This window comes from Lactuca serriola, chromosome 8, assembly GCF_051521515.1.
Source record: "Lactuca serriola cultivar US96UC23 chromosome 8, Lser_US96UC23_V15, whole genome shotgun sequence".
Lineage (NCBI taxonomy): Eukaryota > Viridiplantae > Streptophyta > Magnoliopsida > Asterales > Asteraceae > Lactuca > Lactuca serriola.
The window spans coordinates 268,273,457-268,290,617 of NC_136415.1; positions in this window are offsets into that span (position 1 = coordinate 268,273,457).

Consider the following 17,161-nt stretch of genomic DNA (forward strand, 5'->3'; position numbering starts at 1 on the left):
TGGACCTTGATTCCTATGATTTTGGCCCTAAAATTCAATGAAGTATGACTAGAATAAGATAGAGGGTGAGTACTTACGTTTGGAGGTCGGAAATTAGCGGAATCGGGGTCGTTTTCGAGTCTAGAGAGAGAGAGTGGGTGTGTAGTAAATGAGTGTTCAAATGTTGTGCACACCCATTGCATATGTCTCGGGAATCGCACCCGATACACGGCTACCCGATGTTTAAAGTTAACTGGGTTAAAACTTTTTACCCGGGTGAAGTGGTCGAAAAGGTAATACAACTCTATTAGGTTAAACGGGGTTAACACATACGAGTTATATTTCTTATGATAATATTAAGCCATGCATAAACTTAGATATTCGGATATTGACGATTTCCAAATATTACATAAAATAACGTATAGTGACACGTTCCGTTAGTGAAAATGGGATTTGTAACGGAATTAGATTTGGGGTTGTCACATCATCCCCCCGTTAGGGGAATTTCGTCCCGAAATTTAGAATACAAACAGATACGATGTTACAATACTACTAAGCGAAGAGATGAGGGTATTTGAGTTTCATTTGATCCTCGCGCTCCCAAGTGAATTCCGGTCCTCGCTTGGCGTTCCACCGAATCTTCACAATTGGGATGCGGCTTTGTTTCGTCCGCTTTACTTCACGATCCAAAACCTCAGCAGGTTCTTCCACGAAGTTGAGGCTCTCATTGATCTCGATCTCGTCGAGGGGGATCATGAGAGTCTCGTCCGACAGACATTTCTTCAAGTTTGAGACGTGAAAGGTAGGATGTATGTTACTTAGCTCGCGGGGTAAGTTTAGTTTGTAAGCTACGGGGCCGATTCTAGCAATAATCTCAAAAGGCCCTATGTACCTTGGGTTTAACTTTCCACGCTTCCCGAAGCGTATCGTGCCTTTCCAGGGCGAGACCTTCAGAAGGACCCGGTCTCCGACCTGGAATTCCAAGGGTTTCCTTCGTTTGTCGGCGTAGCTCTTCTGTCGATCCCTAGCGGCTTTTAGTCGTTCACGTATCTGTACAATCTTCTCGGTCGTCTCTCGAATGATCTCTGGACCGGTGAGGGCGCTATCAGGAACTTGTCCTTTAGCTAACTGAGTGTCTCCCACCTCGGCCCAGCACAAAGGGGATCTGCACTTTCGGCCGTAGAGAGCTTCGAATGGAACTGCCTTGATGCTCGTGTGATAACTATTGTTGTAGGAAAACTCCACAAGAGGTAAGTGTGTATCCCACGATTTCCCGAAGTCGATCACACAAGCTCGCATCATGTCTTCCAAGGTTTGGATCGTCCTCTCACTTTGCCCGTCAGTCTGCGGATGGTAGGTTGTACTCATATCCAGCCTCGTCCCTAGTGCCTTTTGTAATGATTGCCAAAATCTAGAGGTGAATCTACTATCTCTGTCTGATATAATAGATATGGGGACGCCATGCAATCGCACTATTTCTTTTATATAATTCCTAGTGAGCTTTTCCATCTTATCCGTCTCTTTGATGGGTAGGAAGTGGGCGGACTTGGTCAACCTGTCAACGATGACCCAAATGGTATCTAATCCACCTGCTGTCTTGGGCAGCTTGGTGATGAAGTCCATTGTGATTCGCTCCCACTTCCATTCTGGTATTTCCGGTTGTTGGAGGAGTCCTGATGGCTTTTGACATTCTACTTTGACCTTCGCGCAAGTAAGGCACTTACCTACAAAGGTAGCGATCTCCGCTTTCATGTTTGGCCACCAATAAAGCTTTTTGAGATCCAGATACATCTTATCTGAACCCGGGTGGACGGAGTAACGAGTGTTGTGTGCTTCTCTCATAACCAAATCTCTAAAACCTCCATGGCGTGGAGTCCAGATTCGGTCCATAAAGTAATAGGCTCCGTCACCCTTAACCTCCAGATTTTTATCCATTCCACGCAGGGATTCTCCCGTCACGTTTCCAAGCTTTAAAGCTTCCAGCTGAGCCTCTTTGATCTGCGTGGATAGATGTGAATGTATAGTCATTGTCAATGACTTGGTTCTTCGTCCGGAATATTCTTTTCGGCTCAGGGCGTCCGCTACTACGTTGGCTTTCCCCGGATGATATCTAATTTCACAGTCGTAATCGTTAAGTAATTCGACCCATCGACGCTGTCTCATGTTGAGTTCTTTTTGGTTTAGTATATGTTGGAGGCTTTTATGATCAGTGTACACCACACTCTTCGTCCCATACAGATAGTGCCTCCAGATTTTTAATGCGAAGACGACCACTCCTAACTCGAGGTCGTGAGTAGTGTAGTTCACTTCATGGTTCTTTAGCTGTCTCGAGGCATAGGCGATAACCTTGCCTCGTTGCATCAAGACACAACCGAGCCCCTGATTGGATGCATCACAGTATACGACGAAATCTTCTGTCCCTTCGGGAAGGGATAATACTGGTGCGGTGCATAGGGCTCGCTTCAGGGTCTGAAAAGCCTTCTCCTGTTTCTCTTCCCAGTCGAATGATACACCCTTCTGTGTTAGCATGGTGAGAGGTTTCGCAATCCGAGAGAAATTTTGGATGAACCGACGGTAGTAGCCAGCGAGGCCTAGAAATTGACGAATTTCCGTAGGCGTCTTTGGTGCTGACCAATTCTCAATAGCTTTGATTTTGGAGGGATCTACGTGGATTCCGTCTTCACTGACCACGTGCCCTAAGAATTCAACTCTCCAGATCCAAAACTCGCACTTAGAGAACTTTGCATACAACTTCTCGGATCGCAGGGTTTCCAGGACTAATCATAAATGATTTCTGTGCTCTTCCTCGCTTCAAGAGTAGACAAGTATGTCGTCAATAAAGACGATGACGAACTGATCTAGATATGGACGACATACCCTATTCATCAAGTCCATGAATACCGCGGGGGCGTTAGTCAGTCCAAAGGGCATCACTACAAACTCAAAATGCCCGTAGCGGGTTCGGAAGGCTGTCTTTGGAACATCTTCCTCAAGCACCCGTAACTGATGGTACCCCGATCTAAGATCAATCTTGGAGAAGTAACTTGCTCCTTGGAGTTTGTCGAATAGGTCGTCGATACGAGGGAGAGGATAGCGATTTTTGATCGTGAGTTTATTGAGTTCCCTATAATCGATGCACATCCGAAACGACCCATCCTTTTTCTTCACGAACAAGACCGGAGCTCCCTAAGGTGAGAAGCTCGGTCTTATAAAACCCTTGCTAAGCAGTTCGTTGAGTTGACCAGATAGTTCTTGCATTTCGGCGGGCGCTAGGCGGTAGGGCGACTTAGCTACGGGGGTAGCTCCTGGGATTAGGTCGATTCTGAATTCAACCTGTCGTTTGGGAGGTAGGCCTGGAAGATCCTCCGGGAAGACATCAGGAAAATCGCATACTACAGGGATGTCTTTTGGATCTTTCGTTTTCTGGTTAGTGTCGACGACGTGAGCAAGAAAGGCGCGATATTCCTTGCGCAAGTATTTCTGAGCCTGAATACTAGAGATGATACGGAGGTTTGTACTTGGCTTATCTGCGTATATCACTAGGGTCTCTCGATTCGGAAAGTTCAGGCGAATGGCTTTCTCGGAACATAGGATGTCGGCGTAGTGAAGGCTTAGCCAATCCATACCAATAATGACATCGAAATTTTTGATTGAGACTGGTATAAGATCGATTAGAAAGGGGTGATCATCTAACGTGAGAGTACAACCTATATAGATTTCATTAGAGCTTTCTGTCTTCCCATTAGCCATTTCTACAACGAATGTTTCTTTTAGTGGTTGAGGGGTTTGTTTGAGTAAGTGTTTAAAGTTTTGATTTATGAAGCTTCTTTCTGCACCACTATCGAATAAGACACATGCATAAGAGTTGTTGAGAAGAAACGTACCCGTGACCACCGTGGGATCAGCTACTGCTTCATTGTGACCGATAGCAAGTAACCTTCCAGTTCCCCCAGCATTTGCGGCCTTCGGACAGTTCTTCTTAAAATGGCCCGCTTCATCGCAGCCATAACAAGTTGGGGTCACTCCCGTACCAGGAACCTGTGTGATAGGTTTGGGAGGGGCTTTGCAAAATCGGACAGTATGGCCCTTTCGTCCGCAGTTGGAACACTGCAATTCACGGCATGGACCGTTGTGGTGAAAAGGGCACTTGGGACACTTAGGCAAGTTCCCACTGTAAGCCTTCGGCGGGGCTGGAGTAGTTGGTACGGCTGGGGTGGTGGCAGCATGGACCGCCACAATTTGCTGATCCTTGGAGGCGGTTTGAGTTTTCTTGCCTTTCTTCTTATCCCATCGTTTCCTCTTTCTGTCGGATGATCCGAATGGTGCAGTGGTTGTTGTGGTGGTTGTTGCTGGAGTGGGGGAGATTTCGTGGTTGATCAGACTCTGGGCCAATTCCTTGGCGCTGTCGAAAGTGGTAGGGCGTGAGGCCAGAACATTTCCTCGATACGGGGGCACTAAACCCCAGATGTAACGCTCAATCTTCTTGCTTTCAGAGGGGATCATGTTGGGACACATAGCCGCCAAGTCGCAAAACCTGGCCATATAAGTCGTTATGTCGGTCCCCTTCATCTTGAGGTTCCAGAGTTCTTCCTCAAGCTTCTGAACTTCGCCCCTAGGGCAGTACTCTCCTCTCATAAGATCTTTTAGAGTGTCCCAGCCCATGGCATTGGCTGTGACTAAGGAGAGTGCGTTGACATGGCCGTTCCACCATGACAAAGCCCTGTTAGTGAGGGTAGCGGTAGCGAACTTGATTTTGCTCTCTTCGGGACAAGAGCACATTTCGAATACAGCTTCGGTTCTTTCGAACCATTGGGACAATGCCAGAATTCCTCCGGTCCCATCAAAGAAAGCAGGTTTACAATTCATGAAGTCTTTATAAGTGCATCCCTGCACTCGTTGGTGGACTTCACCAAATCTAGAATTTTCACCGCTCGCATCACCCGAGTTCATTTGGGCCATGGCTGCTATTACAGCCGCAGTCACAGCCGCTTGGAACAACACCGGATCGAACTGCGGAGGAGGAGGTGGTGGAGGAGGGGTTTGAGGTTCAGGTCTTCCTCTGCTGGGACGCTTTCGTGGAGGCATCCTTCACTGGAAGATCATAGAAATGATAGCAATAGTAAGAGCCTATTGCGAACATGAATAGTGCGTTTCGTGGATTAAATCAACATAATCCAAGATCAGGGTAAGAGTTATGGCAATAGAGAAATCATCTGCCAATATACTGGTATTAATGATGCAACAGAAGTTCATGAAAATTGACCTAGCAGTAGGTCTTACATCACACCATAGAGAAAATGTTGGCAGTTTAGAGTTTCAGCTAGAGTACTTTTAAACTAGGAATGTTTACAGACAAGAGACCTACGGAACATAGGGATAAAAGGCTAGTCCTTAAAACAAAAGAGTGAGGTAACTAGATGTCTTCTACTGGCGGCGGCTGCTTGTTGGGCGAACCCTCAGATCCGCTAGTTGACGCATAACTTCTTGAAGGTGTCGATCATGAGTCCTTTGGCGTGCTTGGAGTTCTCTGACTTCAGCTCGGGACGCAGCCAGTTGATGCTGTAGAGCCTCGTTGGTCCTCCTTATCCTGTCCATGGCTTCTTCGAGTTGGCGGATGCGAACAGTGTTGAGGTTTGAGTTGGCATCCACTTCTACAACTCGACCAATAGCAGCTTGACCTTGTTCAACATTCCTGGCAATCCTTCGGATAATGATGGGCAGAACCCGATCCGCCGAGCCTCCTTCGCTTATGTTGTAGAAGCTTCGGTCTCCATTGTAAGGCAAGGGCTGACCCTGCTCCTCGCTCCATCGATACAAGGACATTGCCCACATAGGAGTGGGGCCCTGAAATGCCGGTCGGGGGTTAGGGTTCGGGGCTTCAGGAGGTTGATTGTTGACTTCTGGCTCGGAGCTCGAGCTATCAGAGAAGCCTTCAGCATGATGATCATCCAAAGGAATAGGGTGATCGTCGTCTGACTCCTCTTCGAGCCATCCTCCATTGCCCTGGTTCGGAAAGTACGGATCACCGGGTAGGTGGAAGCCAGCCATGCTATCTACGCGAGAAAGGGGGAAAGAAGATTAATAGACGTACTATTCTAAGATACTTATAGGAGGAATCATTACCAGTTGACCCAATTCTTACATAGTGCATACCGATTACATGTAATCGAAGCAAGATAGTCCTTCGAATAAACCACCCTAACTTCAGACCCCCAATCAAACAAGAACAGGGAATGAAGCAAAGGCTGCAGATTCTGAGTCTATAGCGCCCTAATCACATGTAATCGTGGTGTATCCACTTGGCAACTATTGTCCTACTAGTAACGACCCTTTTTGTTAACACATACGTATAATCTAGAGATACAGAATACTCCTATAGTATTCTTATGGTAGCGTTATCGTGGTATTGTTGGTAGGTTTTAGACTTGTTGCAACATCACAGTCAAACTTAGGCACATGCTAGTCACTCTCAGGAAAACGTAGTTGATCAGGCTACATCATCCTGAATGTGACTATATGTCTCTACACGCAATTGTGCTGCCCAACAATCTTAATACTTTCGTTTTGTTCTAGGATAATACGGATTCCTGTGTTTTATAGTGATGGGAGTATATATACTTAGTTAGATCTTTTAGATACTTAACAGTATATATTCTTGGTCAGAGTGTTTTAGTCCCGAAGTGTTTATAGTTCGTATATCTTTTATAGGTTGATATACTTGATTCACTATAAACAATGCTCTGATACCAATCTGTCACACCCCAAAACCGATAACGGCGGAATACGTTTCGGGGTGGATGACGTAGTGAACAGTATCATCACAATTGCATAATAGTAGAAACAAGAAACATACAACCATAGTGTTACATAGTGAATTTAATTACAAGCGTGTTTAGTAATGTTTAATAATCACTCAAAAGTAATTCAAAAATAAGAGATGGGTCTTGTGTGCTCCACCTTCTCCAGAAATGCCGCGTCTGTACCTGTCTATCTTTGACCTGAAGATACAAGTTATTTTGAAAACAATTATCAGCATAAAGCCGGTGAGTTCATATGGGTTTAGTGTGAGTTTTTGTATACAAAGCATTAGTACTAAAAATGTATCATTTATGTTCATAAGTAGTAGAAACTTAGAAAATCCCATATTTTCCAGAAAATACATTGTAAGTGACAATCTGTGAAGAGTATGCATTCTTCATTTCTTTGAAACAGTTTATTGTAAAAATATATTGGCAAAACTCCAAATAACAAATGTGATAGAATAGGTTAAGTCTGTAATCAGTGATAGAGGTGCAAGTTTCCTTTAGTGATAGATACTTACTTACTTCGGGATGCAGTTTAGCATTTAGTGTAGTATTTTAGAGTAGTTGTAGTGTATTCCTTGTATATTACTAATAGTGAGGATAATAGAGGATCCCATGACCTTCCCAGTCATGCACGATATAGTGAAGTAGTGGCATCCCTAGGCCTGCACGGCGCGGACTGAGATTAACAGTCGGGATGTAATAGCGTTCGCCCCGTATAGATCTATACATGTAGAGTCGTCTCCCTGCTGGAACACTCCGGGCGTAGTGGATAGCGAATAGAGTATCTCGTAGCGGGTTAGTGTATTATTGTTTGTTTAGTGTTTTCTCTATTGTTATAGTGTAGAAATCTTTTAGTATTGGTCATAATGTATTCTCTTACTAGTGTATCGTCTAGTAATAGTGAGTATTATAGTGTAGATAGTAATGACTTTAGCGAATAGTAGTGGTAGCGACCCTAACCATACCTATTATGGTTATCTTAGTGGGGATGTTTCTTAGCACGTTAGTAACTTTAGCATTAAGTGAAAGCAGTAATATTCGTATCCCATACTGATATACAGATTATATAAGTAAGAAATCAACGACAGTCGGACGGATAACTACTACCCTAAGCCCACAATCAAACAAGAACAGGAAATAAGGCGAGATATCGGTCCTAAGTCCTCCAAGTCTTATTTATATAAATATATCAAAGTGGTTACATTTTATAAGTAAATTGATTTAATAAAAGTATTTTTCCAAAAGAACATTTATTATCTGACTCACTGTTTAAAAATAGTTTGAAAAGGGTGAAACCCGTTTATAAGGCATAGGGACAAATCACATGTGATTTGAACTAAGGGTAGTGAATCACATGTGATTAATCCTTGTAACTCGGAAATCGTTTTGTAAAACTTTACATAAACATTTATAAGCAACTTGTATCTCCCCCCTAAAACATGTAAAACACTTGAAAGGTTCATTAAGGGGGTATGAACTCACCTGAAATCGCGGAAATCGGGTGAATCGGGTAAATCGGGTAAAAGTGTCGATTGAGCGTTTGGTACCAATAACCACTTGAGCACCTTTTAGGACCCTAATTTCATATGAAATATGTATTTTACAAGAAGTTAATCATCTTATGCTTTTCATTATAGTATTTGGACATTCTAGTGTCGTTTTCGGGGTTTTAAGGACTAGAAAGGGGTTCCTGGGAGTGGTACAAGGCCATGGATGATTTACGGGAGGGTCCTTGAGTTCACTCTCTTAGAGTTTATGGCCTAAAAGCCACCTATTGGGAGTTTACGGCCGTAAGCCCCCTAGGCTTGGCCGTAAACTCAAGTGGTATCCCAAAGTGTATGTTTAGGGCCTTATATCACTTCCTTAATTTAGTGGTGTGTGTTTTGGACCAAGAGGGAAGGATTAAACATCCTAATTTGTGACATTTTTGGGGAGTTTACGGCCAAGACTTGTTCTTGGGCCGTAAACTCCTATAGATCCTTCAAGATGTAGGTTTTACTTGTACAACATGGTCTCATATGTCTTAGATAAATCCTAGAAGGCCCTATAGTGATTTTGGAACAATTTGGCATCAATTTTTGGGGAGTTTAAGGCCCAAGAACATCCTTGGCCGTAAACTCTTCATTTGGTATCAAAATGAGGTGTTTAATGGTACAACACACTTCCAAAGGCCTTAGATAAATTCCTTTCATGCATTAGGGTAGTTTAAGGACTTGTTTGACACAATTTCTTGGGTGTTTACGGACCAAGCTTAAGCTAGGCCGTAAACTCCTCATTTTGGCCTCAAATGGAGTTGTTTGATGCATTTAAGTGTTCCTTGGAGTCAAGTCTAATTTACCAAACATCCTAGAAGTGTTTTTGGGGCTTTAAACATAGATTTATGGGGTGTTTGAGGTGTTTATGGCCTAAGCACAAGCTTGGGCTGTAAACTCCTTTTTAAGCATCATTTTCTTGTGTTTTAAAGTCCAAACTCTTCTAGTTATAAGCCTTAATTAGTATACTAACTTACAAGAAGGGAAAACTTGGTCTTTGGCTTGGTTTTGGGGGTTTACGGCCTAAGGAGCTTCTTAGGCCGTAAACTCCTCTTTGGACCTTGATTCCTATGATTTTGGCCCTAAAATTCAATGAAGTATGACTAGAATAAGATAGAGGGTGAGTACTTACGTTTGGAGGTCGGAAATTAGCGGAATCGGGGTCGTTTTCGAGTCTAGAGAGAGAGAGTGGGTGTGTAGTAAATGAGTGTTCAAATGTTGTGCACACCCATTGCATATGTCTCGGGAATCGCACCCGATACACGACTACCCGATGTTTAAAGTTAACTGGGTTAAAACTTTTTACCCGGGTGAAGTGGTCGAAAAGGTAATACAACTCTATTAGGTTAAACGGGGTTAACACATACGAGTTATATTTCTTATGATAATATTAAGCCATGCATAAACTTAGATATTCGGATATTGACGATTTCCAAATATTACCTAAAATAACGTATAGTGACACGTTTCGTTAGTGAAAATGGGATTTGTAACGGAATTAGATTTGGGGTTGTCACATCATCCCCCCGTTAGGGGAATTTCGTCCCGAAATTTAGAATACAAACAGATACGATGTTACAATACTACTAAGCGAAGAGATGAGGGTATTTGAGTTTCATTTGATCCTCGCGCTCCCAAGTGAATTCCGGTCCTCGCTTGGCGTTCCACCGAATCTTCACAATTGGGATGCGGCTTTGTTTCGTCCGCTTTACTTCACGATCCAAAACCTCAGCAGGTTCTTCCACGAAGTTGAGGCTCTCATTGATCTCGATCTCGTCGAGGGGGATCATGAGAGTCTCGTCCGACAGACATTTCTTCAAGTTTGAGACGTGAAAGGTAGGATGTATGTTACTTAGCTCGCGGGGTAAGTTTAGTTTGTTAGCTACGGGGCCGATTCTAGCAATAATCTCAAAAGGCCCTATGTACCTTGGGTTTAACTTTCCACGCTTCCCGAAGCGTATCGTGCCTTTCCAGGGCGAGACCTTCAGAAGGACCCGGTCTCCGACCTGGAATTCCAAGGGTTTCCTTCGTTTGTCGGCGTAGCTCTTCTGTCGATCCCTACCGGCTTTTAGTCGTTCACGTATCTGTACAATCTTCTCGGTCGTCTCTCGAATGATCTCTGGACTGGTGAGGGCGCTATCAGGAACTCGTCCTTTAGCTAACTGAGTGTCTCCCACCTCGGCCCAGCACAAAGGGGATCTGCACTTTCGGCCGTAGAGAGCTTCGAATGGAACTGCCTTGATGCTCGTGTGATAACTATTGTTGTAGGAAAACTCCACAAGAGGTAAGTGTGTATCCCACGATTTCCCGAAGTCGATCACACAAGCTCGCAGCATGTCTTCCAAGGTTTGGATCGTCCTCTCACTTTGCCCGTCAGTCTGCGGATGGTAGGCTGTACTCATATCCAGCCTCGTCCCTAGTGCCTTTTGTAATGATTGCCAAAATCTAGAGGTGAATCTACTATCTCTGTCTGATATAATAGATATGGGGACGCCATGCAATCGCACTATTTCTTTTATATAAGTCCTAGTGAGCTTTTCCATCTTATCCGTCTCTTTGATGGGTAGGAAGTGGGCGGACTTGGTCAACCTGTCAACGATGACCCAAATGGTATCTAATCCACCTGCTGTCTTGGGCAGCTTGGTGTTGAAGTCCATTGTGATTCGCTCCCACTTCCATTCTGGTATTTCCGGTTGTTGGAGGAGTCCTGATGGCTTTTGACATTCTACTTTGACCTTCGCGCAAGTAAGGCACTTACCTACAAAGGTAGCGATCTCCGCTTTCATGTTTGGCCACCAATAAAGCTTTTTGAGATCCAGATACATCTTATCTGAACCCGGGTGGACGGAGTAACGAGTGTTGTGTGCTTCTCTCATAACCAAATCTCTAAAACCTCCATGGCGTGGAGTCCAGATTCGGTCCATAAAGTAATAGGCTCCGTCACCCTTAACCTCCAGATTTTTATCCATTCCACGCAGGGATTCTCCCGTCACGTTTCCAGGCTTTAAAGCTTCCAGCTGAGCCTCTTTGATCTGCGTGGATAGATGTGAATGTATAGTCATTGTCAATGACTTGGTTCTTCGTCCGGAATATTCTTTTCGGCTCAGGGCGTCCGCTACTACGTTGGCTTTCCCCGGATGATATCTAATTTCACAGTCGTAATCGTTAAGTAATTCGACCCATCGACGCTGTCTCATGTTGAGTTCTTTTTGGTTTAGTATATGTTGGAGGCTTTTATGATCAGTGTACACCACACTCTTCGTCCCATACAGATAGTGCCTCCAGATTTTTAATGCGAAGACGACCGCTCCTAACTCGAGGTCGTGAGTAGTGTAGTTCACTTCATGGTTCTTTAGCTGTCTCGAGGCATAGGCGATAACCTTGCCTCGTTGCATCAAGACACAACCGAGCCCCTGATTGGATGCATCCTAGTATACGACGAAATCTTCTGTCCCTTCGGGAAGGGATAATACTGGTGCGGTGCATAGGGCTCGCTTCAGGGTCTGAAAAGCCTTCTCCTGTTTCTCTTCCCAGTCGAATGATACACCCTTCTGTGTTAGCATGGTGAGAGGTTTCGCAATCCGAGAGAAATTTTGGATGAACCGACGGTAGTAGCCAGCGAGGCCTAGAAATTGACGAATTTCCGTAGGCGTCTTTGGTGCTGACCAATTCTCAATAGCTTTGATTTTGGAGGGATCTACGTGGATTCCGTCTTCACTGACCACGTGCCCTAAGAATTCAACTCTCCAGATCCAAAACTCGCACTTAGAGAACTTTGCATACAACTTCTCGGATCGCAGGGTTTCCAGGACTAATCATAAATGATTTCTGTGCTCTTCCTCGCTTCAAGAGTAGACAAGTATGTCGTCAATAAAGACGATGACGAACTGATCTAGATATGGACGACATACCCTATTCATCAAGTCCATGAATACCGCGGGGGCGTTAGTCAGTCCAAAGGGCATCACTACAAACTCAAAATGCCCGTAGCGGGTTCGGAAGGCTGTCTTTGGAACATCTTCCTCAAGCACCCGTAACTGATGGTACCCCGATCTAAGATCAATCTTGGAGAAGTAACTTGCTCCTTGGAGTTGGTCGAATAGGTCGTCGATACGAGGGAGAGGATAGCGATTTTTGATCGTGAGTTTATTGAGTTCCCTATTGATGGGTTTTGAGCATTCTAACACTTCCTAAGTGTACATGCAACCCTAATAACCTTGGATCTATGTTTGTCTAATTATCATGCAAAGTTGAATTCCAAGGTTATATTCCTATCTAGCATACATGGGGAACAATTTTAACTTGAATCATAGATAGAATAACTTACCTTGTTGTTGCTTGTGTTCCTTGAAACCTTGTGAGCCTAGCACCCCAAGTGTGATGCCTCAAATGCTTCACACAACACCAAATGCTCTTGGAAAGACTCTTGAGATAACACGCACTTCTCAAAATCGGCCAAGCTCTCTAGTTTCTTAGTGTTCAACTTGTGTAGCCAATTTTGTGGAGAATGGGACTCTTATATAGTGTTGGCACATCTAGGGTTACACCATGTAAACCCTAATGTGTCATGACTCTTCATTTCCATGACCCATGGGTTTGTAACTCCCATGGAGCATCCATGGAGCATCCTATGGGTAGAACCCAACTTGATAATCCATGGAGCCTCTTAGCCCACTATACAAGATATGAACCCATATATTTAATTAGTTATCCTTTGATCACTTAATTAATTCTAAATTAATTCTTTGATCAACTAATCAAATAATATTATTAATATATTAGAACTTATAATATATTAATAATCTCCAAGTGTTATTTCTCTCATTTAGTCTATCCAATTGCATGGTGCCATGCAACCCAAATGGACCATGCCGGGTCGGGTCAAGTACAAGCCCGAAATAGTTATGGACTTAGACACCTTATCCAACAGTCTCCCACTTGGATAAGTCTAATAACTATATCTCTAGTACTTCAGGAACCGACCGGCAATCGTAGCTCTTTCAAGGTCTCTCAGAACTGAGAAGATGATGATACGCCATTTAAGATAAGTGATCATATAATCCTCTGTTCTAGATATCAGCCGGACAAATACATGGAACATGTCTTGCTTATTGTCCAGCATTTGTTTCCCGATTTCCGATTTGTTTGACATAGAACTTAATTGAACACATCAACTTAGTTCTGACCGGGCCCGGTACATGGGTCAAAACAAAATCATCGAGGGGCCCAGATATCATCTTCTAATCCAAGAAGGAACAGATAAACTTCGACTCATATGTTTGTTCTACCACTCATTGAATTACACACAAAAGTACGTTTTATAACATCGAGTTACCAATGCGGTTTCGTACAGTCAATGCATAACCAACTTGTAAGTAACAAATCATATCTCTAGGTTTGAAGACTTATATGATATTACCGTCTCACGATCACTCGAGATAAAATTCGATGAAGTGATTCCAGTGAGCGTGGGTTGAATCCAATGCTCAAAACTTATGAGCACTCATGATTGTTGTAGCCTTGTCCAAGACCTCTACAACCAAACATGACAGTCTTGATTCATATCTACTTCCAACATATGACCGACTGTGGAGGTTTGAATAATATGTTATACCGAACAAAATTATTCTGGAAGTCAAAACATGCAAAGAGAAATATAGTAAACGATTGACAAGAGATAGCAACACTTTACTCATAAATAAAACATGTTTTATTCATCATCTAATGTCAATTACACTTTACAAATTTCGAGATTATCTAACTACTAAATCTAATATCATCCTTCAGCCCTATGCTCCGAGCATGCTGAAGATGCTTAACCCGAGTCAATCCCTTTGTGAGGGGATCTGCCGGATTCTCATCTGATGATACCCTCTTTGCCACGAGGTGTCCTTCTTCGATCCGATGTCTTATGAAATGGTATTTTCTGTCGATGTGTCTGGATCTCCCATGATCCCTTGGTTCCTTGGCTAAGGCAACAGCACTTTCACTATCACAGAAAATTTCCATTGGCTCTTTAATAGCTGGTACAACTCCAAGGTCTCCAATGAAGTTCTTCAGCCATATCGCCTCCTTTGCTGCTTCACTAGCTGCAATATACTCTGATTCACAAGTAGAATCTGCCACTGTCTCTTGCTTGGAACTCTTCCAAGAAATTGCTCCTCCGTTTAGGGTAAAGACCCAGCCCGACTGAGAGCGGAAATTATCCCTATCAGTCTGGAAGCTAGCATCACTATACCCAACAACTCTCAAGTCATCACTCCCACCGAGGGTAAGGACCCAGTCCTTAGTCCTCCGTAGGTACTTGAGGATATTCTTTACCGCAGTCCAGTGTGCCTTGCCAGGGTTCGCCTGATATCTGCTAACCATGCTCAAGGCAAAAGCAACATCGGGTCGAGTACACGTCATAGCATACATGATCGATCCTACAGCCGAAGCATAAGGTGTTCGACTCATTTCTGCTATCTCAGCCTCAGTGCTAGGGCTTTGTGTCTTACTCAATCTGGTGTTACTCTGGATGGGTAACTCACCTTTCTTGGAGTCCTGCATGCTGAATCTCTTCAGCACCTTATCCAAGTAGGTACTCTGACTAAGTCCAATTAGTCTTTTACTCCGATCTCTCAAGATTCTTATCCCTAGAATATAGGCAGCTTCACCAAGGTCCTTCATAGCGAAACACTTCCCAAGCCAGGACTTTACTTCCTGCAGGGTTGGAATGTCGTTTCCTATGAGTAGTATGTCATCCACATACAATACCAAAAAGCTAACTATACTCCCACTAGCCTTGACATACACACAAGATTCATCTTCACTCCTAGAAAAGCCAAATTCCTTGACCTTTTCATCAAAGCAAAGATTCCATCTGCGAGGTGCTTGCTTCAATCCATAAATGGATTTCTCAAGCTTACACACTCTATTAGGGTACTCGTTGCTGACAAAACCCTCTGGCTGACTCATGTAAACATCTTCAGCCAACTTTCCATTAAGGAAAGCGGTTTTGACATCCATCTGCCATATTTCATAGTCATGAAATGCAGCTATGTCTAACAGAACCCGAATAGACTTAATCTTGGCTACCGGAGAAAAGGTCTCATCATAATCCACTCCAGGAATTTGAGAGAAGCCCTTTGCAACCAGTCTAGCCTTATAAGTGTGTACTTTACCATCCATGTCGGTCTTCTTCTTGAAGACCCATTTGCACCCTACTGTCTTACGACCTGGTACATTTTCAACCAAGTTCCAAACTTGATTGTCATACATGGATTGTATCTCGCTATCCATAGCCTCTTTCCATTTAGCAGACTCGGGGCCTGCCATGGCTTCCTCGTAGCTGTTAGGGTCATCTTGACTTATTAGTGTCTCATCACTAATAAGTGTCTCACCTTCTGCAGTAATATGGAATCCATAGTAATGCTCAGGTGCACTCCTAACTCTCGTGGAACGTCTCAGAGGTACAGATTTGTCAATTGGCTCAACAGGAGTTTCCTCCTCAAGTTGAGGGCTAGAGTTTGCAGTTCCTTCACCGCTTGATTCTCGAATTTCTTCAAGATCAATTTGTCTCCCACTGTCTCCTTGGCTTATAAATTCTCTCTCTCGAAAGACTCCTCTTCTTGCTACAAAGACCACATTGTCACTAGGTCTGTAGAAGAGGTAACCGAAGGATCGCTGTGGGTAACCGATAAAAATACACCTCTCGCTTCGAGGTTCGAGCTTATCATGAGTCTCGCGTCTCACGAAAGCCTCGCAACCCCAAATCTTGATGTGGTCTAGTTTAGGTACTTTACCAGTCCACATCTCGTGAGGAGTTTTGGCAACTTTCTTTGTAGGGACTAGATTAAGAATATGGGCGGCAGTCTCTAAGGCATACCCCCAGAACGAGATTGGTAGCGTAGCTCGACTCATCATGGAACGAACCATATCTAACAAGGTTCGATTACGCCTCTCAGCCACACCATTCAACTGTGGTGTCCTGGGAGGTGTCAATTGTGAGACTATCCCACATTCCCTTAGATAGTCGAGGAACTCTGAACTAAGATACTCACCACCACGATCGGATCGAAGCATCTTAATGTTCCTGCCCAATTGATTCTCGACTTCCTGTTTAAATTCCTTAAACTTCTCGAAAGTCTCTGACTTATGCTTGATCAAGTAGACATATCTATATCTACTATAATCATCAGTAAAAGTCAAATAATAACGATTAGCATCCCTTGTGGCATGTTTGAATGGTCCACATACATCCGTGTGTATAAGGTCCAACAAACCTTCACCCCTCTCACACGAACCTGTGAAGGGTGACTTTGTCATTTTTCCAAGTAAGCATGATTCGCAACTATCATCTGACTTTAGGTCAAACGACTCCAAGACTCCATCCTTTTGGAGTTGGCCTATGCGCTTCTTGCTTATATGTCCAAGACGACAATGCCACAATGATGCTTTATCCAAGTTATTATCAGTAGAATCAATACACAAAACATTATTTCCTAAGTTATCAACAACAGATACAGCTTCATACACACCATCACAAGGTAATGCTTTAAAATAAAGAATATTATTAAAGAAAGCATCAATAGAACCAACTTCATTATTAAATGAAAAGGTAAACCCTTGTTTGTACAAAGCATGAAAGGAAATAATATTTCTTGCCATTCCTGGCGAATAACAACACTTATTCAAATCTAAACTAAACCCACTACTTAGCGATAAAGTATAAACTCCAATCTTGGTAACAGGTATAGCTTTCCTATTCCCCATGATCAAGTTTATCCTTCCTTGCTCCACATCCTCACTTCTTCTTAGTCCCTGCAAGTCACAACAAATGTGAATACCACAACCGGTATCAAG